The sequence below is a fragment of the Psammomys obesus genome, unplaced genomic scaffold, assembly GCF_907164565.1.
Source record: "Psammomys obesus unplaced genomic scaffold, mPsaObe1.curated_primary_1811, whole genome shotgun sequence".
Taxonomy (NCBI): Eukaryota; Metazoa; Chordata; class Mammalia; order Rodentia; family Muridae; genus Psammomys; species Psammomys obesus.
The window spans coordinates 3,938,519-3,944,527 of record NW_026592732.1 but is presented as its reverse complement, the minus strand read 5'-3'; positions in this window follow the sequence as shown (position 1 = coordinate 3,944,527).

The window sequence follows — 6,009 nt, the reverse complement described above, 5'->3', positions numbered from 1 at the left end:
AAAAAAAAAAAAGTAACTTCTGCCGATCAACTTCAAATCTGTACAAAACAAAGATCTCCAAAACTGACCGAATACTTCAAGAGATGATGCCTCTCCAACATTAACAAAATAATCACAATTAACTGAGGACTGAAGTGATGGCTCATTGGTTAAGAGCACTTACTACTCCTGAAGAGGACCTGACTTTGATTGTCACCACTGACACAAGTGACACACAATCAACTATAATTGCTGTTCCAGGGAATCTGATGTTCTTATCTGATCTCCACACTCACCATGCACATACATGATGCACACACATGCATGCAGGCATACATACCTGCACATGAATAGAATAAACCTAGAGAAGAGAAACCCACAATGAAGGGACTGCATTCATGGCTAGAGGCTTCCTCTGATTTCAGAAAGATGCCTTGGGTGAAAACTAGTGTAGCAGCGGATGCTGCATCTAGTGAAAACCCAGTAAGTGGTGTTTGATTGATAAAATGTCAAATCTGATAAATATTAATAGAAAAGGTCTAACTCTAAAGCTATCACCTCATAACTATGCAAGAGCAGCCATCTTATTATATCAGAATTTAATCAAAGTAATTCATCTGAAAAGTTTTAAATGACAGTTATCTACAAGCTGTAGATGGGTGGAAATATTTTAAAATAGTCACAATATATTAAATACGACTCATTAGCACTAGAGTGTTTCATGAAAGTTAAATAATGAATTTCCACATTATAATGTTTTATAATTAAGTTTTTAAATTAATGATTTTTTAGGTGACTTGTTAGAGTCAATACTATTTCATGGACAAAAGTATCTCTGGAGCAGCCTTTCTAGGCTTGAACCCTGACTCTGTCATTTTATCTCTTGGCCTTGATTAGATACTAAACATTACAGTGCTTCCATTACTTCTTTTGTAAAAGAAATGGATAGAATGAAATTTACTGTATATGGTTATAATTTACTTATATTTGGCTAATGTTGATAAAGCACCCCAAATAATCACAGGCAATGCAGTAATCATAAGAACCACTTTCTTAAAATAAGAAAAGAATAAATCCTTAATGAAAAATATTCATGACATTCAAAATGTGGAGCAGAGAGCAAAGGGAAAAAAATCACCTAACTGTGAAATATTCTTTGTTGGCATCTTTCAGTATTGCTTTATAATTATGTCTTTGAATGTATAAAGAAGAATGACTCAATCAGCAGAAAGAATATCTTCTAGGAACTGTTGTGTTTGATTTTAATGAAAAGTTCCAGGAAGAGCCCTGCCCCCAACATCAGCAGACTTCCCCAGCTCAGGTTCAGGCCACACCAGTCACACAGACAGGTGAGTGACCCTCCTGCTAGCTGAACTGCCTCTTTCCTTAGATTTGGTTCCCAAAGACTCATTGACTGTTCCCGCCCCACCCCACATCCTCCTCACCCACTCTGCTGCCAGTGCCCTGCCCCCAACTCTGAAAGACTGCATCTGCTCAGGTGCTGGCTACACCATTCAGAAGAACAGAGGACCCCCCTTCCCCACACACACACACTGCTAACGAAAGGCCGAGCTAGCTGTCAGAAGTACAATTCCTAACCTGGACTTAGAGTCTTTACTAGATCATAATAAAGACAACTGGCTGCCAGGAAAGCCAGACCACAAAGACCAAAAGACCAAAAAGGAAACAGAAATCAAGGGGCAGGGGTAGAAAAAGCCACCCATCCAACAAGGACAAACTCAGGAATCAGCATATAGCACTGCAGTCATCCCAAACCTAGATGCCTAAATACCAGTGAAGAACATATCAACAAAAGCCAGGACAATATGGCACCATTAGAGCAACAACACCTAAATCTTTCAGTACAGCTGAAGCACAAGAAAATGACCTTAAAACCAACTTTATGAAGATGATAGAGGTCCTTAAAAAGGAAATGGAAAATCCTTTAAAGAAATTTCAGAGAAGACAAACAGAAAACTGGAGAAAGCCAGTAAGTCCCTTAAAGAAGGATAAAAAACTGAAGAAAAACAAACAACAAAAACAACAGTAAAAACAGGTGATGGCAACTGCTCAGGACCTGAAAAGTGGAAATGGAAGTAATAAAGAAAACACAAACAAGAAATTCTGGAAATGGAAAATCTAGATAAGCAAACAGGAACCACAGACATAAGCATTGTCAACAGAATGCAAAAGATAGAAGACAGAATCTCAGACATTGAAGATATGATAGAAGAGATAGATTCATCAGTCAAAGAAAAAGTTAAATGTAAAAAATTCCTAACATGAAACATCTAGGAAATCTGGGAAAATACCATACTTAAGAATACTAAGAATAGAAGGAGAAAAATTCCAGCTCAAAAACCCAGAAAATATATTTAGCAAAATCATGAAAGAAAAATTTCCTAACCTAAGAAAGGATATGCCTATAAAGATACAAGAAGCTTATGGAACACAACATATATAGCATCAGAAAAGAAAGTCTCTGTGCCACATCAGAATCAAAACATTAAGCATGGAGATCAAGGAAATAATTTCAAGAGCTTCAAGGGGAAAAGACCAAGTAACATATAAAGTCAGACCTTTTAGAATAACACTCAACTTCTCGATGGAGACTAAAAGCCAGAAGGGTCTGGATAGATGTCTTGCAGACTCTAAGCAACCATGGGTTCCAGTGCAGACTACTGAGCCCAGCAAAAATTCCAATAACTATAGATTAATAAAACAAGATATTTTATGGCAAAGTCAAATTTAAACAGAATCTATCTACAAATCCAGCCCTACAGAAAATACTAGAAGGAAAACTCCAACACAAAGAAGTCAAATACACCCACAAAAACACAAGCAATACCTAATCTATACCGGCAAAACCCAAAGAAATGAAACACAAAAACATACACTACCACCACCAACAACAACATCAACAAAATAACAGGAAGTAACAATTATTGATCATAAATATCTCTCATTATCAGTGGACTCAATTCCCCAATAAAAATACATAGGCTAACAGAATGGATATGAAAACAAGATCCATCATTCTGTTGCATAAAAAACCCAGATATCAATATCAAAGATAGCTATTACCTCAGAGTAAAGGGTCGAAGAAAGATTTTCCAAGCAAATGGACACAAGATACAAGTTGATGTAGCAAATCTAACAGCTGCCAAAATAGACATTAAACCAAAATTAATCATGAGATACATGAATGACATTTTATTTTCATCAAAGAAAAATCCACCAGGATGATGTTTCAATTTTTATAATCTATGATCCAAATGTAAGTGCACCCACATTAGTAATGAAACATTACTAAAGCTTAAATCACCCACCAAATCTAACACATTAATAGTGGCAGATTTTGATACCCCACTCTCATCAATGGACAGGCCAACCAGACAAAAACTAAATGGAGAAATATTGGAGTTAAAAATCAAACGGATCTGTTGCTGTCCTTGTAGAGCTCCTGTCTTCTCCAGGTCTTACTATCTCCCACTTCTTTCATAAAATTTCCTGAACTCTGCCCAAAGTTTGGCTATGAGTCTTAGCATCTGCCTTGATACCTTGCAGAGTAGAGCCTTTCAGAGGCCCTCTGTGTTAGGCTCCTGTCCTGTTCCCTGTTTGCTCCCTCCTCCAATGACCATCCTCTTTGCCTTTCTGAATGGGGATTGAGCATCTTAGCCAGAGTCCTCCTTCCTGATTAGTTTCCTTAGGTGTACAGATTTTAGTATGTTTATCCTATATCATATGTCTAATATCCATTTATGAGTGAGTATATACCCTATGTGTCTTTCTGCTTCTGGGATACCTCAGGATGATCTTTTCCAGTTCCCACCATTTACCTGCACATTTCCAAAAAGTCTGGCCACAGAGGTCTTTTCTGAAACTGATACTCCAGCCAAGGATCACTCATGAAGATGGCCTGGAACCCTTGCACATAGGTAGCCCATGTGTAGTTCAGTGTTCAAGTGGTCTCCATAGTAATGGGGACAGGGACTGTCTCTGACATGATATGACTGGCCTGCTCTTTGATCACCTCCCCCTGACAGGGGAACAGCCTTACCATGCCACAGAAGAAGACAATGAAGCCACTCCTGCTAAGCCCTGATAGACTAGGATCAGAGGGAAGAGGAGAAGGACCTCCTTTATCAGTGGACTATATAAAGAACTCCAGAAAACCAAATAATGTAACTAGTTTCATTTCTGATGCTGTGCTAAAGCACCTTCTCTAAAAGCAACTTCAGGCAGAAAGAGTTCTACTTGGTTTACAAATCCAGGTCCCGGTCTACCAGTTCACAACAGAGACTCTGGCAGACATGTTCCAACAGTGCTCAACAGCCAAGAGAATAAACATTGGTTTTGTCCTTGGTGCCTAGCCAGTTTTCTTCACTTGACTCGTGCAGGCCAGAGAATGGCACTCTGTGCCATGGGCTGTGTCTGCTGGCAATCTGTACCAGCCTTCAGAGTCATAGGTCAACCTCAGCTGAGGTTCTCTTCCAGATGGCTCCAGTCTGTGGAAAACTTAACTTTACACCAATTGCCATACTGAGTTTTCATAAAATCTAAATTTCTGTGGTGAAATATATGAACTCAAAACTCTACTTTTACTTTTACCTTTAGTTCTCTCTCTCTCTCTCTCTCTCTCTCTCTCTCTCTCTCTCCACCTTAATAACCCAGCAATGCCATTCCTGGTCATGTACCCAAAGGACACCCTATCCTGTTACAAGAACACTTACTCAACTATGTTCATAACAGTTTTATTAATTATAGTTAGAAACTGTAAAGAACTTAGACGTCCCTCAACTGAAGAATAGATAAAGAAAGTGTAGTACGTATACTCAATGGAGTATTACTTAGCCGTTAAAAACAATGACATTTATGGGCTACGTCTGAGCAGGGATCATCTCTGTCCATGGTCTTTGGTTGATGCATCACTCTCTTCAGGATCCCCCGGGTCCTGCTTCTTTTGGCTGTGTTGGTCTCCTTGTGGGGCTCCTATCCCCTCTGGGTCCTTTTATTTTCCCCTTCTTCCATAAGACTCCCTGTGTTTTGTCCAAAATTTGGCTGTGAGTCTCTGCATCTGCTTCAATTCCCTGCTGGGTGGAGTCTTTTAGAGGACGTTTGTGGTAGGCACCCATCCCGTTCCCTCTCTTCTACTGTTTCTGGTATCTATCCTGTTTACCCGTCTGAATGACAGTTTCTGACATGAACTTGCTTATCGGCTCCTTCCTTGATCACCTCAGCCTGGTGGGACGACCTACCCAGCCCACAGAGGAAGAAGATCCAAGCAATCCTGATGGTGCCTGATAGGCTTGGGTCAGACAGTAGGGGAGGAGGACTTCCCCTATCAGTGGACTAGGGAAGAGGGATAGGGAAGAGGGAGGAAGGGTGGGACTGGGATGAGATGAGGGAGGGGTCTACAATTGGGATACAAAGGAAATAAATCAATAATAGTAATAATAATAATAATAATAATAATAATAATAATAATAATAATAATAAATAGTATATAAAAAAACAATGACACCATGAAATTTTTAGGCAACTGGATGAAGCTAGAAAAAAAAATTCTGAATGAGGTAACCCATATCCAGAACGACAAACGTGGTATGTATTTGCTTAAAGGTAGATATTAGCTATAAAGTAAAAGACAATCATGCTAAGATTCACAGACCCAGAGAGATTAAGAGACCAGGAGGGCAGAAGGGGGTGGGGTGAGGGGGAGAAATGCAAGGATCTCTCCATCTCTCCGGCAAAGGAAAATAGAGTAAATTTCCCTGGTGGTCTGGGGATGGTTGGTGTGGGGACCAGGTTGGAACTGGCAGTGCTGGGAGAAATGGCTGGAGTTGGGCGGCATTTCAGAGGTGAGGGAAAAACCTAGTGTAATGGAACTGCATGGAATCTGTGAGAGCAACCCTAGCAGAATCTGAGTAATGGGGGGACAGGGAGGCTGATCTGGCCATCCTCTGTAACCAGGCGAGGCCTCGAGTGGAGGGATTGGGTCACCAGCCCAGACACAAAACCTTCAACCTA